At 32.6% G+C, this 25,000-nt stretch overlaps 1 protein-coding gene, 1 long non-coding RNA gene and 2 pseudogenes across 3 annotated transcripts in view; 1 reads left to right on the forward strand and 3 right to left on the reverse strand.

Annotated features, from left to right (window-relative positions):
* Positions 1-25,000, forward strand: part of LOC107448419 (uncharacterized) — a 198,494-nt gene that overhangs the window by 41,888 nt on the left and 131,606 nt on the right. The gene's annotated exons all lie outside the window — the stretch shown is intronic.
* LOC139426488 (uncharacterized) lies at positions 301-10,139 on the reverse strand (annotated as a pseudogene).
* On the reverse strand, positions 11,473-13,701 carry LOC139426490 (uncharacterized; annotated as a pseudogene).
* On the reverse strand, positions 13,909-24,628 carry LOC122269888 (uncharacterized). Its single transcript, XR_006225452.2, has 3 exons — positions 24,567-24,628; positions 22,049-22,087; positions 13,909-14,325 (listed from the first exon to the last, which is right to left on the reverse strand). It is a non-coding gene; the product is annotated as an uncharacterized lncRNA (long non-coding RNA).

A 25,000-nucleotide genomic window follows, 5' to 3' on the forward strand; every position in this document is an offset into this window, starting at 1 on the left:
TTAACGTCAACCAATGGATTGAATTTTTTTAGAAAATCAACACCTATAATAGGCTGATTTACGTCAGCAATGATGAGTGGCCATTATAAAATTGTGGTTCAAATTTAGGTCTAATTTTAACAATTTAGTGCCATACGTTTTTATGACTGCTCCGTTGGCAGCATACAATGTCAATGTTTCGCGAGTAGTGGGAACGGTTGCTTTGCTTTTTGGCAAAGCACTGACGTCTGCACCAAGGATCGGCCAATAGAATTCGATTTATGAGATGGTCGACTGTGTGGGAATCACACGATCGCCTATCTAGTTTGTTGTTGTAAAATTACACGGCTGGGTACACTTTTTGGCATTTTGGTCAAAGTTAGTGTCATAGAAACATTTGCAAATAGCAGGATCTTTAAATTTTTTAAAACGGGGTCTAGAGCTGCTACGTTTGCGAAAATGATTTGGAGCTGGGCTACGCGATTTTCTGACAAAAGCAGTTAACTCGTTAACTTGCTGTGTCAATTGAGCAACTTGTTGCTCTAATCGAGACGTGTGGGAATCAGAAGTAGCGGCGACGGAATTAACTCCCAGATCAATAGAAAGATCATTAATCTTGTTTGCCACAGTGGATAACTAATCTAAATCTTCGCTGACAGCTGCCAAAATTGTCTGTGTCCCATTAGGTAGCCGACCAAGCCACAATCATTTCAAAAGAGTATCACCTACGTTGTCGCCTGCGCTTGAACGCATTCGCGTTAAAAGCTGGGATGGTCGTTGGTCCCCTAACTCTAAACCTTGGAGTAAAGTTCTTATTTTTGATGCTTCACTTTTAGAGTGTAGCTCTACTAAACGTTTTTTAAGCGCTTCATATCTATCATTCTCAGGGGGGCTTTAACACAAAATCACTAACGGAATTTAAAATGTCCGATTCAACAGCAGAAAGCACATGGTTAAATTTGGTTATATCAGTTGTTATTTTATCCAAATCAAATTGCGTCTCCCAAACAGACGAACCATAGCGCTGGATTATTTTTCCAAAAGGCCTTAACGGCAACATGAGCGACTGACTGATTTTTAAGTTCAGGTAAAGGTTTTAAAAGTATATTTTATTTACATATATTGCGTACAGGTTATTCTGCAACGATCATACGTAAGATATATTTATAGATTTCTAAATACTGTTAAATGAATCAAGTAATTAAGAAAATAAAATATAGTGAAAGATAAGGAAAATATATTAATGCGATGTTGCGCTACTTGTTGAGAAATTGTCATTTGCTACATGAAGTAAAAATAAATTTTTTTTTTTTAACTTAATATAACAGGGCAAAAATGAATTCCGTTTCAGTTTGATAACTTTTTGTTCCACTGGTAAACTCGCAATAGAGTTATCAGTTCATAAGAGTTTTTTTTAATAAATAAATATAGTGATTGTTTGAATTATAAATCCTGAGTGTTTAATGTTAAATTATTTTTCGTTTGAAATATACAAAGCAGGGCGACATTTTTTTTTTGATTTGTATGTGAATCAAAAAATATTAACTTAACTTTCAATAACTATAGATAAATAAAAAAAAACAAAAGTTAGTTAAAACTTTGAATGTAAAAAAACTTTCTAAATAAGATTTAAATAAAACACAATCACTTCGCTTGAGTGATTTTATAAAGAATTCTAAACTTTTTAATTTTACTAGTTAGGTGAAAAGTTAATAGTATCTTACAATAGTTGTAGGTAGGGAATCAAAGAAATTCTAAATTAAATCAACTTTAAAACATTGAGTGCAGAAATTTTTCAATTCACTTAAAAGTTCCGCCGGAAAAAAAGTTTCTCAGAGTAAGTGCGTTTTAGTGTCTGATTTCATAACTTAAAATATATTGTCTGCTGTAATTAATTGGCATATTTAAAGTCACCCTCTCGAACCCTTAAGATTGAGTCCAAGGACGTAAGATCTGATCAGATCAAAAGTTAGTTTTAGATTTTTTGTTTACTACTCACTGTGCACTAAAACTTGATTTTTTTTTCTTTTGAAATTTCGATTTTAATGCCATTACTTCAACCTCTTTCGGGTTGGGCTTAATTTATAAATTTAATCTCTTCTTTATTCTTCTCTTCACTTTTAAACTGTAAAAGACTTTTTCTCCATTTGTAAATCATGAAGAAGAAATAATTTTTAATTTGATTGACAGTTAATTCACTAAAATTGGACAGTCTCAATTAATTTCTTTTAATAGTCATTTATATTATTATTAATAATTATTTACATAAAATTATAATAAAGGAAAGTTTGATTAGAAATTTAAAAGTTTTTGCTGCAATAATTAGGAAATTTCTATTGACAAAATCCAAAGACATGACGGAATTCAAGTAATTTTTTTTCCCGGAGCAAAATGCATTTTTATTGAAAAGGACTCACCGCAAATTATTCCAAATGCCCCAAAGAAGCCCCCAAGCAGCTAAACAAAAAAATAACTAAAAGTGTGGAAACAAACAACAACCAGAAACTTTTTTCCGCAAGGAAGATGTCTCCTGAGTTCAGTTATGCCAAAGCTGTCTCGAGAAGCGATAATAATAGCAATGAGGCCAGATCTTGGTCTAACGAAAATAAAGAACTAAATGCAGAACAGAATACGAAAGCTCTGGACCAAATTTGTCAAAAACTTTAGAAAAAATATTTAGCCAAGATCTCAAAACTATTAATGACAACATAGAAAAAATCGAAAACCCTCTTAATCAATTATTTACAATTATGGATGCATTTTTCAGACAAAATAACCAAGGAAGCAATAATAATAATAATGCAGCAAAACCATAAAAGTAATATCTTAATATGCCACTGGAACGCCGGTTGAATCAAGCCCAAAATTAACGATTTAAAAATTTTCTGCCAACAATACAGCCCAGACATAATATTAATACAGGAAACTAAACTTAAACTTAACGATCCCATAAAAATCAATAATTACGCGTTTTATCATACCCCCGGAATAACTGTAAAAGTACCCCCCATAAATAAATCCCCCTGCCCCCCCCCCTTAGACAATGTGAAGCAACAGCAATTGAAATTAACAATTACAACTACCTCCTGGTGTCGATCTACGTAAACCCCAATGCCGATATCATATTTTCACTGGGTATTAAAAACATTTTCATTTTAAGTTTAAATAGTAGCCTATTAATTGCAGGAGATTTTAATTGCAAGCATCGCGATTGGAACTGCCTTACAGCCAATAAAAACGGCAAGAGACTCCAAGATTTTATCCAAAAATCTTAACTTGATTTAGCATACCCAGACACCCCAACCAGATATGGAATAAATACGGCTAATACAATAGATTTCGCTATCCATAGAAATTTAAGTTTTCAAATCCAATCCAAATCCTTTAACTAACTTTCTTCCGACCATAATCCAGTACTCATTAATTTTGATTTTCAATTCCCACCAGAGCATAGAAAACCCAAGATCGCCACAAACTGGGAAAACTATACTGATATCCTATCTAAAACTGAAATTAACTCCAACTCAATCAATACAGCAGAAGAAATGGACGAAGTCATAGAAAATCTCACTGCTACAATCAAAAATGCTTACCAAAAAGCCTCAAAAGAAATTAAAAACGCGAGAAATAACATAGTACCAAAACAAATTCTTAATATCATTAAAAATAGGAACGAAGCGCGTTAAATATGGCAAAGAACTAGGCATCCAGCAGACCAAAAAAGCTTAAGATTTAAACAACAAAGTCCAAACTGAAGTTAGTAAATTTCATCAAGAGAAGTGGGAAGGATTTATTATTTGTGACCCAATCCATCACAATCTTATTAAGTTTATCAAAGCAACAGAATTATATTCTACTATTTAAAAATCTTAATATTAATCTGATCTTGCGACCTTTTTTGAGTCTAGTGAGTGGCGCAGTATATCCATTTCTGGTTCTTGTGCCAATAAACTACAAAAAACTAACCAACCATCAAAATGTCTACTATTTATAGGCATAATATTTTGATTTCATTTTCCATAAAGATTCTAAAAATGAAAATTAAGCGCAATGATTACAGTACAATGATTATTACAAAAGTTCTTCATCATAGCTTGTAGTTATCTCCTGTTGATTTTGAATGTTTTTTTTAAAAATATATTTATTCGTGTTTTTTTATTCTTCATATTTCTTACCAATAAAACCGTAATGCAGTTTTTTTAAAAAACGGATTTATTAAAGTAAGTAAACCTAATGACGTATATGCTAATGTTTAAGATGATTGCAGAAAGAAAGATTAAACACATATTTTATAGTTCAGTTGTCGTAACATTGAAAAACGATTAGTTATACGCTTGCATTGAAATAAAAAGTTAAGTCGTTATATTTATTGAGATTAGATATATTTGCATTCGTTCCATATAAAATTAAGTTAATTAAATGATTTATTTATTTAAATAGGGATCGGGAATGTTTAAAAATGGCTAAAGAATAAAGAAAAAGCTAGGAATGTAATACCTATAATGTTAAATAATTTTTGCCTTCTGTGGGACACTCGCGTGTAATGAATAACTGGGAAGAAATTATCATGGAATCGATTGAACATATTTTTCAGTGTTATGCGTTTTGTTTACATTGCTATTTTACTGGAAAATAGTAAACATTACTTGCAGTTTAACATTCTGTTTTTACGAGAGCAAATTCATCACGCAAATCAGAAAATAACACTGATTGAGTGTAAATAATTTTCAAGTTTTACATCGTAAAATAGTTTTAATCGTCTTAACTGTTTGAAACGCATGCATGGCGACTTTATTTACTATAAATATCTTTTGGATGACGGGAGGTTATTGCGTGCAATTTCGAATGTACCCGTCTTATTATTATTATTATTTTTAAACCTATAATTCATTTGAATTAATTGATTTTGAAAGAGAATATAAATTGTAGTGAGCACAAAAACGAAATTATAACTGATATCACTCTGATTAACTTCTATTCTAACAAATAAATTGTCACATACTAAGTTCCACTCTCAATTATTCAAAACATTTATTTTGAATATGTTAATTAATAAGTCTTAATTTAGTTACGAAATAAAACAAAACGACCAAAAATAACAGGTTTTACGAAGCAAAATTAATTTCTCAGAGCCGACCTGGTGGCCGAGTGGTTTGCGTGCCTGACTGCGGAGCAGCTGGTCGCGGGTTCGAGTCCTGTTCAGGGCATGGATGTTTCTTTCTCTCTGTGTTCTATGTCCTTTCTCCTTTGTGTGTTATTGTGTGAATGTGACCCGCCCTATAAACGGGTTTCTGGTTGTGTGACGTGGGCGACGCTGCTCCACCGCCGTGGATTCGCCACTGGTAACGAGAAGAGAGTAGCAGCTCTGGCATTTCTGTGGCCAATGGGACAACCTCCAAGTGCCCGCCATTAAAAAAAATGAATAAATAAAAATAAATTCTCAAATGTCTCTAAAATTTTAAAGGAAAAAAAAAATAATAATTCACTTCAATTTCTGAAAAAAGTACCATTCAAATGTAATCAAACATTTTATAAAAAGATTTTTGAAGAAGTTATATGTGCTTAAAAATGACTGGTTTTGATAGTGTGCAAATATGAGAAGATAATATCTTAAATTGCTCTTGAAGCATTATCTGAATTTTAAAAAAACCCTAAGTTAAGTTCGAATGCTAGCGTCTTGTTAAATACTTTTCAGTCAATGAGAAAAGCTAGTGAAGGATCGCTTTCTCTGTCTCGTTTCAATCGAGGAATGTTTGAGCCGTTTCGAAAGATTTTGTACAGCCATTTCTGGCTCTTGTGCCATTCACTTTAAACAACCAATCAAAAACATATTATTATTCTTGAAAGAAAGAAAAAGGAGACGCAACAAGTTAAATATCATTGTTTAGGTTGCCATCAATATTTTCTTTCATTGAAATGAGTTTTTAAAAATCTTAATTTATTAGATTTTGAATAACGGTGAATAGATGTGTCATGATTAATGAAATAAAATTTAGTTCAAAAAAATATATATTATAACTGACTAGAAATTGTTTTTTTTTCTTTCTTTTGTAGGAAATCAATTGAACTCTTGACTAACTCGTGGAAGTCTGTCTAATACGTGTAGTTTCAGAAAGAAAAATTGTAAGTTTTCGATTTTTTTTTTTGCTGTTACATTTAAATAAATTTTAATTCTTATATATATTTTAAATTTAAATCTGTAAAATGTATTTATCCCCTGCTCGCTTTGCTCAGCAACCCTTATAATTAATTTGTAACCACCTGTAATCTTGACGCAAAAGAAATTGTTTCTGAACTAAACTAAACTCAATGGTGCGACAGCCCATAGACTTACTATTTCAATTCCAGTTTTCTAGACTTTTGGTGCAAAGCAAATGTTCCGGTTGGGTGGTCAGGCAACGCGAAACCCGCAGCGTTTAGTTTCCAAGCTTGCTTGATTCTTATTTTATCGACCCACTGAAAGGATGAGTCGACCTTGACCGGCCCGAGGATCGAACCAAAGACCTGTGGCTCGACAGCGCGAAGTGCTACCACTTAGCCTCTGTGTTTCTACAGTAGCTAAAACTATCAACTAAAGGATATTGAATATTTTTATTGTATTCACTTTTTCAACGAACCTTTTTATGTTTACTAATACAAACTAATCTATCTCTTTCCAAGAATTCAATTCCAATTGTATTAGAATTAAGGTTTAACAAAATATAAGAAAGAAGAAGAGAACTTAGTACTCTATTATGACCGTCTTTAATATACATTTTAAGAAACCTTTTCTAGAAAGTAATCTACATATTAGAGGTCGCAAATGGGTCATTCCACGAAAAATATGCGCAAAGTATAAATAAAAAAATCTTTTCTTTCCTGATACTTAGTTCGTATAACATTAATCAGTTAAAGGTTCAAATTAATTGAATATCAAGTAGATTTTTGAGAAATTAATTATAAAGGTGCACTAACTGAAACGTAGCGCTTTTATTGCGCCATTGGGGTAGATCCTAGAACAGCCCACCCCATGGCGATTTTTTGAAATCTCGCCAAACTAGGTTTACGTTAGATATTTCGGGAAATTTTATAAATAAATAGTTAATGTTGTTTGAATAAATTTTTTTTTTCCTTTTTACAATTGCCAACTTGGCGAGATTTCAAAAAGTCGCCAAGAGGTGGGCTGTTCTAAGATTTTACCCTACAATCATAAACATCAAACAATGCTTTAAGTTATCTTTGACGCAAAACATATTCTCGCCGGTATGCTACACATTAATTGAACTTATAATTAAATTCACCGCAAACAAATTATTATTTTACAATTTATTCATAAGATTATTATCTTACATATATATTATCATTCAATTTATCCGAATAATTTGTATTACAGGAAATACAATTTATTCACAAAATTTGTCTTGAAACAAGTCTTGCAGTTTTGTAACATTCTTCATTCATTTATTTACTTTTGTTTTGGCTTTTTCAGAAGCTCTTACAGACTCCCATTCCTATTGCAAACAAAAAATGCAATTAGTAGAAAATACTGAGCGTTTAACTTGCATTTATTATTAAAAAAATTAAATTTGAAGTACCTGTTGTGAAATAAGGATAAATTAAAATGAAACGTATAGATAAAACGTAAAGTTGCCATCGCCAAATGGAAAAATAAGGGTGAGAAACAAAACTAGAAAAACCACAATATAGCCGAGAGAAAAAAATATGAAAAACAAAAACAAACAGTCAAAAAAATCTAGGCGGTAATAGATATTTTCGAAAACAATTTATAATGAAATGATTTTCTTACAAGAATTTGTTCTTTTCTGTCTTGATGTGCGTAAATTTTCAGCCCTGTTCATGCTATACATTTTTATTGCAAATCAGTAGAGGGATTCCTTATCAGTTCTTAAATGTAAATTGCTGTATATTTTTTAAAACATTTATAACGATGAATAAATCTAAAGTAGCGCACAGTAATTGTTTTTAAAGAAAAGATATATGTTTGTAATATTTTATATGAGAAAGTAAATATGTGTACATAATATTCATAAATAATACTATTTCACAAATCACCTTGTCCCTAAAATTTGCATTAGTGCATCAGGTTTGCATCAATGCAGTTTCAGGTTTTGCCTACTTAAATTATTCAATGCAATTAAATATTTATTCGATTATATACTAAATGTTTATTCGATTTCAATAATTTCAGTTACTGTATTGAAATATAATAATATACAAATGCTTTTACAACTAAATTTTTTTACATAATGTATTTAATAGAAATACTTTATCATTTTTGTAGTTATTTTAAACTTATCAAATGATTAACTCTGTTCTAGTTGATAGTCTCTAAGATTACTAATTTAATTATTGATTCATTATTTATTGCCAGTACTAGTATAAAATTATTTAATTTTATTTACAATTCAAAATACATCAAACATTAAAATTTCCTTTCAGTCAACAAATTAAATTTTGTGTATTAGTTGTTACTTGCGAAATATCTAATTACATTCAAGCAATTAATTTTACATAGCCAAATCAACAAACAACCTCTCTGTTTTTATGACGTTTGAAATTTGGTAGCAGATTCTCTTAACACAGCTCAGACAACTAAATTGGAATACTGAACTTAACAATAAATTGCACGAAATTAAATCGGAAATCAAACCGTTTAAAACGTTAGACAATCACAAGTTATCATCAAGAGACTACGTATTTGAGATAACCCGTTTAACACACAAATATTTCATTTTAAATGAAGCACTCCCACAATGCAGTCTTTGTCGAGAGTATCTTACGGTGAAGCAAGTTTCGATCTATTTTATCATATTGTTTGACCCTGCTTTGTGCCATTAAATCCTACATTCAATTCTTACATTCATTTTCTGACACAGTGTTTGAAATTTAAATTCAAAAGAAGACAGTATTTTAACTGTGACATCCCGACTTAAGCAATTTTACTTGGAGACACACCTCATCCTGACTTAATACCTTACATCAAAGACATCAGATTGTATAATTCGATTTAGTTTAAATTTTTACCTAGTTATATTGATTTTAGCCAAATTTCTTTAGTTTTAATTTGGTTGTTTTGATTTTTACCAAGTTTCTTCAAACCCAACCTTGAGTCTTAGACGCGGTATAGCGAAATCATGACTCTTGCTCCAAAAATTTACGTAACTCAAACTCAACCTTGTTATTGGAATTTAACCAAGTTATATAAATTTTAATCTAGTGATTAAATTATAACTAAGTTATATGAACTTTTGACCTAGTTTTAGGCGATGTAGCCAAATCATGACTCTTGCGCCAAAAATTTACCTAACTCAAACTCAACCTTGTTATTGGAATTTAACCAAGTTATATAAATTTTAACCTAGTCATTAAATTTTAGCTAAGTTATGTGAACGTTTGACCTAGTTTTAGGCGCGATGTAGCCAAATCATGACTCTTGCGCCAAAAATTTACCTAACTCAAACTCAACCTTGTTATTGGAATTTAACCAAGTTATATAAATTTTAACCTAGTCATTAAATTTTAGCTAAGTTATGTGAACGTTTGACCTAGTTTTAGGCGCGATGTAGCCAAATCATGACTCTTGCGCCAAAAATTTACCTAACTCAAACTCAACCTTGTTATTGGAATTTAACCAAGTTATATAAATTTTAACCTAGTCATTAAATTTTAGCTAANGTCAGATGTAATGACTGGAAGTTTAGCGAGCACTTTTTATCACTCAGAAGAGCTTGAAGTTCAGTGTCACTTTTTTGAGCTATAGCCAGTTCATCAAAGTTTACAGGTGGCTCACTACCGATTTGCTGAATTCTGGATAACGTGTCGGCAACTACATTGTTCTCACCAGAGACATGTCTGATGTCCGTACTGAATTGAGATATGAAGTCTAGATGCCTGAGTTGTCTCGGGGAACATGTATCAGAATTTTTGGTAAAAGCATACATTAAAGGACGATGATCAGTGTAAATAATGAAGCATTGCCCCTCAAGAAGATGTCTAAAATGTTTTACTCCCGCGTATATTGCAAGAAGCTCCCTATTATAAGTACCATAATTAGTTTCGGTTTTTGTTAACTTACGAGAAAAGGAAGCAAGACGTTTAGGACCTTCAGAAAATTGCGAATGGATGACAGCACCGATTGAAAAAGTTGAAGCATCAACCATAAGAGAAATTTAATTATCGGGTGTATGATGCGTTAAAGTTGTTGCATTAATCAACTAATTTTTGCATTTTTCGAAGGCTAGTAAGGAATTCTCATCCCAGGGAAGAGTTTTTGTCGTTTTTTTAATCCCTTAGAAACTTATTTAACGGAGCCTGTGTTTCAGCGGTTTTTGGCATAAACCACCTGTAGAAATTAATCATTGCTAAAAAACGTCTCAGTTGTAAGATTGTCTCGGGTTTGGGAAATTTCGAAATTACCTCGACTTTGTCAGGATGTGGTTTAACGCCTCTGGAAGTTATCAAACAGCCTAAGAACTGTACGGAGGATTTACCCAGTACACATTTATCAGGGTTTACCTTAAGGCCAAAGTCCCGTAAGCGTGAAAATATTTTGTGTAAGTACTCTACATGTCATCAAAATAAGGGATGCAAAAGTCAAACAGAGCTAATGCTTGATGAATAAATCTTTGAAAAGTCTTAACTGCATTTCGGAATCCAAACGTCATTGCTGTATATTCAAAGAGACCAAAAGGTGGCGCTACAGCAGTTATGGGTATATCTGGGGGATAGATTGCAATTTGATGGTAAGCTCGGGCAAGGTCCAGAGTTGAGAATACCTTTTTTTCAAAAAGATTTTGGGTGCAGTCCTGGATGTGAGGGACAGGGTAGCGATCAGGAACAGTGATCGAATTTAGACGACAGTAATCGCCGCACGGTCGATAATCACCGTTTGATTTTCTTACAACATGGAGAGGACTAGCCCGAAGAATACCTTGAGAAATCAGGTATTCAAACTCTTTCCGGACAGCGTTTAAAATAATAAGTGCCAGACGACGAGGTTTCAGAAAAACTGGCGGACCTTTAGTCATAATGTAATGATATGTTTTGTTTGGGAGATCAACATTAATGTTTTGCGATGGGTTAATTAACTCTGGATGCTGGCGCAAGATATCGTCGAATTGTGAATCTCCCAAAAGAATTTAAATATTTGTGGAAAGTGGAGAATCCGAAGACAAATGTCCACGAGAAGACAACTTTGTTTAGGCATCAATCAAAGAATTATTTTTAACGTCAACCAATGGATTGAATTTTTTTAGAAAATCAGCACCTATAATAGGCTGATTGACGTCTGTAAAATTGTGGCTCAAATTTAGGTCTAATTTTAACAATTTAGTGCCATACGTTTTTATGACTGTTCCGTTGGCAGCATACAATGTCAATGTTTCGCGAGTAGTGGGAACGGTTGCTTTGCTTTTTGGCAGAACGCTGACGTCTGCACCAGTATCAATGAGAAATTTAAATTTAGAAGAAGGATCGGCCGAAAATATTCGATTTTTGAGATGGTCGACTGTGTGGCCATCACACGATCGCCTATCTAGTTTGTTGAAAAATTACACGGCTGGGTACACTTTTTGGCATTTTGGCCAAAGTTAGTGTGATAGAAACATTTTCCATTTGCAGGATCTTTTGAAACGGTGCTTAGAGCTGCTTCGTTTGCGAAAATGATTTGGAGCTGAGCTACGCTTTTTTCTGACAAAAGCAGTTCACTCATTAACTTGCTGTGTCAATTGAGCAACTTGTTGCTCTAATCGAGAGGTGTGGGAATTAGAAGTAGCGTCGACAGAATTAACTCCCTGATGAATAGAAAGATCATTAATCTTGTCTGCCACAGTGGCTAACTGATCTAAATCTTCGCTGAGAGCTGCCAAAATTGTTTGTGTCCCATTAGGTAGCCGACCAAGCCACAATGATTTCAAAAGAGTATCGCCTACGTTGTCGCCTGCGGGTGAATGCATTCGCGTTAAAAGCTCGGATGGTCGTTGGTCCCTTAACTCTAAACCTAAGTTCTTATTTTTGATGCTTCACTTTCAGAGTGTAGCTCTACTAAACGTTTCTTAAGCGCTTCATATTTATCATTCTCAGGGAGCTTTAACACCAAATCGCTAACGGAATTTAAAATGTCCGATCCAACAGCAGAAAGCACATGGTTAAATTTGGTTATATCAGCTGTTATTTTAGCCAAATCAAATTGCACCTCCAAACGGACGAACCTTAACGCTGAATTATTTTTTCAATAGCGTATGCTTAACGGCCACATGAGCGACTGACTGATTTTCTAGTTCAGGCATAGCGTATTAAAAATTTAATCGCTTATTTTTTTTAAAAAAAAATAGAATGACAATTTAAAACGAAATTGAAGTTAAATGAATACAATGATTTACAATCACTCGATTAAGGAATTGCGTTTGGAAAATGCCTAATCGCACATGCGCAAAGAAAAATTCAACATTAAACTCAGAATACATAAATGCGGAAAAGAAATTTTGAGTTACGTTTATGGATTGATAACATAAATATGACACATCGCAAGTTCAATAAGTAATTCTAAAAATTAACATACCATGCTACCCCGTGACAACTGATGTTGGACATTCTTTCTCTTACGTAAAGAGTAAAAAAATATAATTTGTCCAAAAAAAAGGTTAATGTCTGTCTTATTTTAGATAAGCTGTTTAAATTTTAAAACATTTAAGCTTACGGCATAAGAGAATTGCCGATGTATTAAGATTTCGAAGGTTACCGGTCGTTTTGACTGCAAAACGATTTGAAACACTTTTAATTTTTTTTTGGTTCTCACCAATTTCTTTGATTTTGTCTGACTTTTCCTAAATATTAATAAACATCATCCACAAAAAATTTCACTCACTTTAATTAGTTTTTTTGTAAATTTACAATATACCTAAAACGGTAGACAGAAAAAAAGGTCCCGGAAAAAAAGGGTACGGAAAAAAGGTCCCGGTAAAAAAGGTACCTCCATAGGGAAAATCTGTAGGGATATTTCCCCTCTTGCTTTCTGGGCAGCATGAATGCTTCTCGCTGTTTCAATGAATATTCTTTTAATCTGTAATAATTCAGATTAGATCATTGAGGTAAGCTTTTTTTTACGCTATTACGCTTTTTTTTTAAAAATTTTATTTCATTTATTTATTCTTCATTGATTATTTTTTAAAGCGGGAAGATACCATTGAAATTTTTCAATAATGTTTTACTTTTTTTTCCGTAATTTTTTTAAGTAAAAATGTGTTATTTTCTATTTTAAATTATATTATGTGAAGAAGTTGCTAATGTGAGGCTTAAAGTAGCCAATCGGGAAAGTTGGGAGGATTTATGTGTTGGATGCTTATTGACTTTGAAAACGCGCGACACACGAAAAAAAAAAAAACATGCACGGAACAGCAAAAAAACGCTTCAGTCTAATCTTCTCATTTCAAATATTTCCCCCCCCCTACAGAATTTTCCCTACACAGGTACCTTTTTTACCGGGACCTTTTTTTCCGGTACCCTTTTTTCCTAGAATCACCTAAAACGGCCAACACCGGTCAAAATGACCGGTTTTAAATATTTCTGTTACTTTCGTTTTGAAAGCTTTATTAATTATACTAAAATGAAGGGGTGTGAAGAGTAGAAAGAAAGATAGAGGGTGACCTTCAGCCACACCTGTTTGAAAGTGATCTGCGCATGCACGAATTTTTGGAATTTTCGTTTGTCTCCTTCAGAAGTCATGCATCATGTTTAGACTATTGAATTTGAACTGTGAGGTTATGATATGATATTTCCAACTAAGTGAGCAAATCTACTGAAGAGTTTTTTTTAATCTATATATCGTAGAAGTCGTGCATCATGTTTAGACTATTGAATTTAACTGTGAGGTTATGATATGATATTTCCAACTAAGTGAGCAAATCTACTGAAGAGTTGTTTTTTGTTAAATCTATATATCGTTAATCTATATATCGTAGAAGTCGTGCATCATGTTTAGACTATTGAATTTGAACTGCGAGGTTATGACATGATATTTCCAACTAAGTGAGCAAATCTACTGAAGAGTTTTTTTTAAATCTATATATCGTTTTATTATTTATCTTTTCTCTTTCTGTAATTCAAAATGTCATAAGCATCAAACAATGCTTCAAGTTATCTTTGACGCAAAACATATTCTCGCCTGTATGCTACACATTAATTGAACTTATAATTAAATTCACCACAAACAAATTATTATCTTTATGAAGGAAACACAATTTATTCATAAAATTTATCTTGAAACAAGTCTTGCAGTTTTGTACTATTCTTCATTCATTTCTCTGCTTTCTCTTTGGCTTTTGCAGAGGCTCTCATAGACTCCCATTCCTACAGCAAACAAAAAATACAATTAGTAGAAAATACAGAGCGTTTAACTCGCATTTATTATTTAAAAAAATTAAATTTGAAGTACCTGTTTTGAAATAAGGATAAATAAAACTGAAACGTATAGATAAAACGTAAAGTTGTCATCGCAAAATGGAAAAATAAGGGTGAGAAACAAAACTAAAAAAACTACAATAGCGGAGAGAAAAAAATATGAAAAACAAAAACAAACAGTCATAAAAATCTAGGTGGTAATAGATATTTTCGAAAACAATTTATAATGAAATGATTTTCTTACAAGAATTTGTTCTTTTCTGTCTTGATGTGCGTAAATTTTCAGCCCTGTTCATGCTATACATTTTTATTGCAAATCAGTAGAGGGATTCCTTATCAGTTCTTAAATGTAAATTGCTGTATATTTTTTAAAACATTTATAACGATGAATAAATCTAAAGTAGCACACAGTAATTGTTTTTAAAGAAAAGATATGTGTTTGTAACATTTTATATGAGAAAGTAAATATGTGTACATAATATTCATAAATAATACTATTTAACAAATCACTTTGTCCCTAAAATTTGCATTAGTGCATCAGGTTTGCATCAATGCAGGTTCAGGTTTTGCCTACTTAAAATGATTCAATGCAATTAAATATTTATTCGATTATATACTAAATGTTTATTCGATTTCAATAATTTCAGTTACTGTATTGAAATATAATAATATACAAATGCTTTTACAACTAAATTTTTTTACATTATGTATTTAATAGAAATACTTTATCATTTTTGTAGTTATTTTAAATTTATCAAATGATTAACACTGTTCTAGTTGATAGTCTCTAAGATTACTAATTTAATTATTGATTCATTATTTATTGCCAGTACTAGTATAAAATTATTTAACTTTATTTACAATTCAAAATACATCAAGCATTAAAATTTCCTTCCAGTCAACAAGTTAAATTTTGTGTGTTAGTTGTTTCTTACGAGATATCTAATTACATTCAAGCAATTAATTTTACATAGCCAAATCAACTAACAACCTCTCCAATAAACCTCTCTGTTTTTATGACATTTGAAATTTGGTAACAGATTCTCTAACACAGCTCAGATAACTAAATTGGAATACTGAACTTAACAATAAATTGCACGAAATTAAATCGGAAATAAAACCATTTAAAACGTTAAACTACAGTAGACAGTCACAAGTCGTTATCATCAACAGACTACGTATTTAACATAAACCGTTTAACACACAAATATTTCATTTTAAATGAAGCACTCCCACAATGAGATGCCGAGAGTATCTTACGGTGAAGCAAGTTTTGATCTATTTTATCATATTGTTTGACGCAGCATGCCCAGCTTTGTGTCATTAAATCCTACATTCAATTCTTACATTCATTTTCTGACACAGTGTTAGAAATTTAAATTCAAATGAAGACAGTATTTTAACTGTGACATCCCGACTTTAGCAATTTTACTTGGAGACACACACCTCATCCTAACTTAATACCTTACCTCAAGAACATCAGATTTTATAATTCGATTTAGTTGAAATTTTTACCTAGTTATATTGATTTTAGCCAAATTTCTTTAGTTTTAATTTGGTTGTTTTGATTTTTACCAAGTTTCTTCAAACCCAACCTTGAGTCTTAGACGCGGTATAGCGAAATCATGACTCTTGCTCCAAAAATTTACATCACTCACTCAACCTTGTTATTGGAATTTAACCAAGTTATATAAATTTTAATCTAGTGATTAAATTTTAACTAAGTTATATGATCTTTTGACCTAGTTTTAGGCGCGATGTAGCCAAATCATGACTCTTGCGCCAAAAATTTACATCACTCACTCACTCAACCTTGTTATTGGAATTTAACCAAGTTATATAAATTTTAACCTAGTCATTAAATTTTAGCTAAGTTATGTGAACGTTTGACCTAGTTTTAGGCGCGATGTAGCCAAATCATGACTCTTAGGCCAAAAATTTACATCACTCAAACTCAACCTTGTTATTGGAATTTAACCAAGTTATATAAATTTTAACCTAGTCATTAAATTTTAGCTAAGTTATATGAACGTTTGACCTAGTTTTAGGTGCGATGTAGCCAAATCATGACTCTTGCGCCAAACATTTACGTAACTAAAACTCAACCTTGTTATTGGAATTTAACCAAGTTATATAAATTTTAATCTAGTGATTAAATTTTAACTAAGTTATATGAACTTTTGACCTAGTTTTAGGCACGATGTAGCCAAATCATGACTCTTGCTCCAGAAATTTACATCACTCATTCAAGAAATTAATTAACTACATTAAATTAATATTATTGTCAAGGGGTTTGATTTTTTTCGTGATTGAAAAAGTATGCGCAATAGTGTCGGCAAAAAACACTTTTTTTTAAAAAGTTCTTTTTAATACTCAGAATAAGTTAGTTCATTATAGGGTCAGGACAAAATGCAAAATATATAACGTGAACAGTTTCAGTGTTAGAAGCCCAGAAGTAGGTGGGAGTTGGAAACGTTCCATATTTTTATTTCTCATTGTTATCGTATTTTTGTTTAAGTCAAAAAATATCTTCTACCGCATCCCAATTTATCAATTTGAGTAAAAACTAGCGCTTTCTACTCCATAATTATTTAGGCATCCCAGAGGGCGAAAAAATTGTCCCACATGCTTAATAAGAATCATTAAAGTTATTTTACCAATCAAATAATTTCTTCAGTTGGTGGTATATGTAAAAGCTCTTTTAATTCCTGAAAGAAGAAAGAAAACAATTCTTTTCATGAATATTTTGTTTGTTGTAAAAAATAAGTCTACGCAAGAGCGTAAAATAAGTGTTGTATTCCAGGGCTTTAATAGCAAAAACTGAATTTGTTATGAGTTGAGAAAAAGGAATAAATAGTACGATTCTTAATTGAACCCTAATTATGTGATTTTATATTTTATAATAGCCGGCCAGGTGGCCGAGCACAAGGCCGTAGCCAGNTAATTATAATCAATTTGTAAACAAAGTTTACAAAGACATGCGACGGGGATTTGAAGAAAATTTTTCGATTACTTTTTTAGGACAAACCGGAATATCCCGAAATATGCTTAATAAAGTTAGCCCTGTTAGCCTTTCTTCTTTAGTAGCATTTCTTGTTGCTGTTGTTACGCGTTTAAGAGTAGAAAAAGTTCTTTCTGCAGTTGCTGTGGTGATTAGCAACGTAGCCAATATTGATAACAAGCAATAAATGTTTGGGAAAAAGATATTGTTACATTCTTCCATTGCTGAAAGTGCCATATCTGGTCTACTAAGGGGTTCATGCAGGTTTCATCTTGATGCCCATACTTCCAGTTCTCCCATGAGGTTTTCGATGTCAATGAAATCTGCGTAGATTCGGAAATTGCATAAATTAATATGCTGAAAAACAATTGATTTCGGGGGAAGAGTCTAACCGAAGGAAAGATGAGCCACAAGGTCAAGTGAAGATGATGCACTAGCGAAGGTGGTGTACTGGAAAAAGGTTTGATTCGACAGCTTTTGTTTTTCTTTTTACTGAGAGGCTCAAAGAGAGACTAAAAAGCTTGAATCCCAGAATTTCGGGGGGGGGGATTTGTCCCGACTGCCCCCCCCTTGGTTACGGGCCTGGCCGAGCGGTTAGCGCGCCTGACTCCGAAGCCAATGGCCGCGGGTTCGAATCCCGCTCTGGGCATGGATGTTTCTCTCCCTTGTGTGTGATGAGTGAATGCGGCCCACCCTATGAACGGGTTTGTGGCAGTGTGGCGTGGGCAATGTTACTCGCCTCCGTGACTTCGGTTCTCAGGTGCCCACGGGGTAACGCGAAATGAGTAACAACTCTGGCATCTTCTATGGCGAAACGAATAAACTTCAGTGCCTGCCATTCGAAAAAAAAATATTTTATAATCGTCGTTGAACAGCCGACTCAATTTCGGGTATGCGATTACTAAAGTTCAACTCCGTAGCCTTGGTAGTTTTGAACCCAATCTAGAAGGTAAGCGAACTCCTGGATCAAGTATTGGGAGAAATTTGCCTTCGTGTAGGACTTATTGATGTAATTAACTCGCATTTGCGTCACATGAAGAGGAAAACCTCCCACGATTAGCTTGACGGTAAAGGAACTCTAACCCATAATGAGGATGTTTTACGTCAGCACTGTGGTCGGTTCGACCCGGCTGCGGAATTCGTATCGAGCAGCCATTGCTGGGATTCGAACCCGTTTCACCTCATTGAAGTCGGACGCTCTATCCCCTGAGCCACCTCAGCTCTAATTATGTTATCTGACTGTAGTGTTAACAGTTGATAGTTTTCTGAATTCTATATTTTCCAGATAAATCGAATGATACAATTTCATAGCACTAGTCGTAGTCTAAGGGTATCATATACAATTCTTATCGATAGAAAAATTTGAACATTTTTTAATAATTTATAACTTAATAAATACTTCGAAATAGTTCAAAAAAATCTATATACGATCTTAAAAGCTATCTGTTAAAAATTTAATTCTGATTAGCAAATAACACTCTTTGTAAGTACTCTACTCATTTAATTAAACGGAAAAAAATACATATGGGGTGTTACTATACCTCACACATCTAGATACAACTGACAGCCGTGGAAACAGGTACTAATCAGAAATGGTACTTTTTCTACAAAAAACCTGTTTAACTTCTCAACTCATAACAAAATCACTTTTTTCAGTAAAGTTATTAGCACGAGACAATACCATACTATTTGGTTCTTATAACAGTTATTTTTCATATTTGATGCATTTTTGAAAAAATTTGGAAAAATGAAAAAATTTTCTTCAGAAATTAGAGCACAACGTGAAGACGAAAGATATTATTTGATAGGGAAAATATTTTCTTTTTCTGCATAAGGGACATCTCTTTAGTTCTACTAAAATAGCAACATAAGAAAATAATTATGTTTATGCAAAAGTGTTATTTTAACAAAGATGCCAAATACTCGGGATTGGACAAAGTGTTTTAAAAAAAAAACGGTAGAAAACTAGAAACTAAAATGTTCATATTTTTAATTAATTTTGCTCATTTTTTAAAGGGTTCAACGCGTTTTAACCGTATTAAAGTGGCGTTTTAAATAAGTCTTTGAATTACTTAGAAGTAGTGGTGAGTAAAATTCCTCTACATCAAATTTACTAAAACAGGAATCAGATTAAAAAAACTACCACTTGAAAATATTTATCCGCTGNCAGAATTTCGGGGGGGGGGATTTGTCCCGACTGCCCCCCCCTTGGTTACGGGCCTGGCCGAGCGGTTAGCGCGCCTGACTGCGAAGCCAATGGCTGCGGGTTCGAATCCCGCTCTGGGCATGGATGTTTCTCTCCTTTGTGTTGTCCTCTGTTGTGTGTGATGAGTTGATGAGTGAATGCGGGTTTGTGGCGTGGGCAATGTTATTCGCCTCCATGACTTTGGTTCTCAGGTGCCCACTGGGTAACGCGAAATGAGTAACAACTCTGGCATCTTCTAAGGCGAAACGAATAAACTCCAGTGCCTGCCATTCGAAAAAAAATATTTTATAATCGTCGTTGAACAGCCGACTCAATTTCGAGTTTGCGATTACTAAAGTTCAACTCCGTAGCCTTGGTAGTTTTGAACCCAATCTAGAAGACAAGGGAACTCCTGGATCAAGTATTGGGAGAAATTTGCCTTCGTGTCGGACTTGTTGATGGCATTAACTCGCATTTGCGTTACATGAAGAGGAAAACATCCCACGATTAGCTTGACGGTAAGGGAACTCTAACCCATAATGAGGATATTTTACGTCAGGACTGTGGTCGGTTCGACCCGGCTGCGGAATTCGTATCGAGCAGCCATTGCTGGGATTCGAACCTGTTTCACCTCATTGAAGTCGAACGCTCTATCCCCTGAGCCACTACAGTTCTAATTATGTTATCTGACTGTAGTGTTCACAATTGATAGTTTTCTGTATTCTATGTTTTCCAGATAAATCGAATGATACAATTTCATAGCACTATTCGTAGTCTAAGGGTATCATATACAATTCTTATCCATAGAAAAATTTGAACATTTTTTAGTAATTTATATATAACTTAATAAATACTTCGAAATAGTTCAAAAAAATCTATACACGATCTTAAAACCTATCTGTTAAAAATTTAATTCTGATTAGCGAATAACATTTTGGATACCCTCTTTGTAAGTACTCATCTCATTTAATTAAACGGAAAAAAATACATATTGGGTGTTACTATACCTCACACATCTAGATACAACTGACAGCCGTGGAAACAGGTACTAATCAAAAATGGTACTTTTTCTACAAAAAACCTGTTTAACTTCTCAACTCATAACAAAATCCCTTTTTTTCAGTAAAGTTATTAGCACGAGACAATACCATACTGAATGGTTCTTATACACAGTTATTTTTCATATTTGATGCATTTTTTAAGATAAAAGAAAAAAAAAATGTCTTCAGAAATTAGAGCACAACGTGAAGAAAGATATTATTTGATCGGGAAAATATTTTCTTTTTCTGCATAAGGGACATCGCTTTAGTTCTACTAAAATAGCAACATAAGAAAATAATTATGTTTATGCAAAAGTGTTATTTTAACAAAGATGCCAAATACTCGGGATTGGACAAAGTGTTTTTAAAAAAAAACGGTAGAAAACTAGAAACTAAAATGTTCATATTTTTAATTAATTTTGCTCATTTTTTAAAGGGTTCAACGCGTTTTAACCGTATTAAAGTGGCGTTTTAAATAAGTCTTTGAATTACTTAGAAGTAGTGGTGAGTAAAAGTCTTCTACATCAAATTTACTAAAACAGGAATCAGATTAAAAAAACTACCACTTGAAAATATTTATCCGTTGTGCGGAGCAAGTTGGCATCTATGTTTTAATGGAATTACCCAAATCAAATGCAAAACTGTTGCACAAGAGATTTTAATATTTTTTTTTAAAATTTCACCATTTTTAATGAACACACACATAAAAAAAGTTTCTAATTTAAAAGAATAACAAATTGAGGAAGAAAAAAAAGAAAGATGAATGTTTTACACCCCACTTTTATGTAGAGTTGGTTCAGTTTTTGAAGCAAAAAAAAATTGTTATTGAAACCCAGACGACGTTCATGGCAATGTAAAACCTATTTCTGGTTCTTACGCCACAAACTTCAAAATAATTAACTGTTAACCGTTACACTAAAGGGATCACCCGAACAGGGGTGATTGTGAGCCCAAGTCAAAATTCCGGAAAAATTTTTTGAGTTAAAAAAAACAAACACAGTTTACATTGAATAATTAGAAAAAAAATTTATGCCAGGTTTTTTTCCTTTTTCTCAATATTTCTTAGTTTACTTAAAATATATTTAAAATTTTACACATACCAATGATGACCTGGAGAAGTAATTAAAATTTACAAATATGTCTTTCTTTCTTGAGTTTATGATTATAACAACTATTTACTGATAAAAAATGAATATTAATCATGAATATAAGCTTATAAAGTATCTCTCTGGCTCTGCCTTACAAACAAATAAAATAAACTGTGTTTTTAAGTTCCACCTTTGAAAATTTGATTTCCGGAAATTTCTGTGATTGATGATTTTTTGAAACGTCTGCACCTTCGATCTCCGGAAACTTCTGAAAAATCCGGATTTTTTCCGGAACACAATCAGCCCTGCCCGAATAAAAGGAGGAGCAAATTAACAAAAATGTTAAATGATACTAAACCTTTTTAGCCCAATTTTCAACCGCCTTTTCTACTTCCTCCTGTAAATAGAGAAAAAAAATTCTCTTAATACTATGCACAATATCTAGTAGAGTAAAATGGGCTTACATAAAATTAAACTATATTAACTATTCATGGAATGAGAAGAATTAACAGAGAGCACACACATGCTCCCTGCTCGCTTCGATTGCCAATCCTTATTATTCTTTTGATCATGTTTATTTTGATAATTGTGGTAGGAATTTTAAGGTCAGCAGTCTATGTGGTGGCTGTTAGTCGGTTGTTAATTTCAGGGCTGCCAAATTTCTACACCTCTTGTAAAAATTTATTTTAGTGGAAACTATTGTGACGCTTATCGTCACTCAAAATTAAAGTCACGAGAAAGGGTTAAAATTAGATTTCTAGAACATCTCGAAGTTTTCGCGTAAATAATACTACCGAGGGAAATCTCCACCGGCAAATAGTAACTTAAATACGGATAGAGTAATTCAAATAAACAATTAGGTTAAAATCTTACAATTTCATGGTATTAACCCCATCATGGGACTAACACGAAAGCACCAATAGCTATTGGACTCAATAACTAAAACTTGACCTTACCACAAATTTGTAACTTTTGACGACGCAAAAAATAATGATGTTAAAGCAGCTGGAAGGAAAGGGTTAGGAGAGCAATCAAAGCGAGTCTACTCTAGGCAGAAGTAAACCATTGTATAAACTTGATAAGTCTCTCTCTTTACCTAAAAAGCGTCACACCATATTTATGTTTTATTCATTTAAACTTATTTTACGCACCGTTACATATAAAAGATTTAAAAGTTTATATGCAACGCCACTTTTTACTCCAGATCTTTCGTGATGAGGCTTTAAATGTTGTTGCAATAGTTTCAAAGTTTTGGTTTCTCAAACGTCAACCAACGGCCATGCAACGAAGAGCAGAAAATCATCATGCATTCGATACGCTTCTACTCGAATTATTTCTCCAGCAATTATAACCCACCCAGGGCCCGATCTATTTCAGGATACATTCAAGATCCCACGTCAACGAAGGCTGTTGAAATTGCCGATAAAACTTTGGATATTTCACCTCCACAGCAGTGTCATCTTTTCTTAAAGTTCTTCAACCGCAAAATTAGAACTGTTACAAGACGTCCTTACTTCCTTAAGAGAAGCTCTAGAAATCGTTCTAGATCTAGAATTCATTCTCAGCTGAAACACCTAAGTGTTAAAGGCGATGTATGCTAGTATATCACAAAAAGTTCAGTTCATAAGTATCGAAACACTATAAAATCTATGGTACATAACTGTCTTATTTAAGCATACAAATGCTCCTACAGGCACATTTGCCCAACATGACGTCCAATTTGTCCACATACACATAGGATTTTATAGGTCACCTCTCTTCATGTAAAGGTTGCAAGAAACTGATGAGTAACCTTCTTTAATTAAGATAACATTTTAAAGTTTAACTTTACCAGAAACATATCGTTTTGATCATAGTTGTCATTTTTATAATTTTAATCATATAAAATAGGTTCTATCATATATAAAATAGGTATAATATAAAATAGGTATAAAAACGATCTTTTAATTTCTAATACCAACAATCGCATATGCTACAGATTTATTAAGAAAAAAATTAACAAATAAAAAAACAGTGGCAAGTGTCAAAAAAACAGTAACAAAAACTAAACACACAATTAGTATTTTTAAACATTGGCTCTCGACCATTTCTGTAATGTATATTCAACTAAACATGATAAATTTCATGATAATGATGATAAATTTTATGATAATGATGATAAATTTCATTTAAAAACAGACTATCGATAGAAAATATTTAATCTTATTAATACAAAAATGTGTTGCTGTAGTTACCTTAGCAGCAAAATAACTTGGGGCCGTTATTCATTAATCTTGGCTCAATAAGGGTTCAAAGCGCCGTTATTTTTCCGATATTGGCCCTATATAGAATTTTTCGATTCATCCGATATTTTATATGCATTTTTTAACCAATATAGGTTCTATGTTGGCCAATGTAGGACCAATATTACGAAATATTGACATCTCAACATTGGTCCCCCGGTACATGTTCTTATAAGAGGACCCATACTGGGGCCAAAGTAAACAGTACTAAAATTAATTAAATAAACTCATATCGATATTCTTAGGTTAATGAGTAAAAATTAACATTTCATTATTATTAACATTTATTTATTCTGTTTAAAATGTAAATCTATAGACTTCTTTCAAAGTATACAGACTCGACGCACGACTTTTTACTAAATTGCAATTTGAATGTATTAAAAAATTGACAGATTTTTAAAGATACCAAACAAAGGTTGCCTTACAATCAACAGATAATAAAATTATAATAACTAAATATGGCTGGTATTTGTTAATTTCCTTTTAAAAGAGTATTTTAAACTGTTGAGGTTTCTGCCTCCTAGTACTTTCTAAGTGAATAAATTATAAGTTATTTAACAAGTTAGAAATAAGAATTAGAAAAAAAAGCACTACCATTTCTCCAGGTGGTTTTACAAACCCAGCATTTGTACCTGTAATCAAATAAATCAAAAGTGTGAAATAATTACACCACGTATTATCTAGATTAATAAAAACAAAACAGTAAATGTGTTACAGTTGAAACATGCAAGGGGTGATCAAATGAAAAGGTACGAATCGTACCTTTTCATTTGATCACTCCTTGTAGTTTTTGCATGAAGTGTTTTAATATTTTAGACAACACATACTGTGATAGTGTAATTCAGTAAACGAAATCGGACGAATAGGTTATCGAATCTTACGTAATCCATTTTTTTAGAAATTTGATAGCTCAGTAACTATTCGACCAATTTCGTTCAAAATTTGTATCTTTTTATTTAAAATTACATTTTTTTTAACTATATGTAAAAATCTGCATGCGTTCCGATTCAAAATGTTTCGACTATTAT

The sequence above is a fragment of the Parasteatoda tepidariorum genome, chromosome 1, assembly GCF_043381705.1.
Source record: "Parasteatoda tepidariorum isolate YZ-2023 chromosome 1, CAS_Ptep_4.0, whole genome shotgun sequence".
NCBI lineage: Eukaryota > Metazoa > Arthropoda > Arachnida > Araneae > Theridiidae > Parasteatoda > Parasteatoda tepidariorum.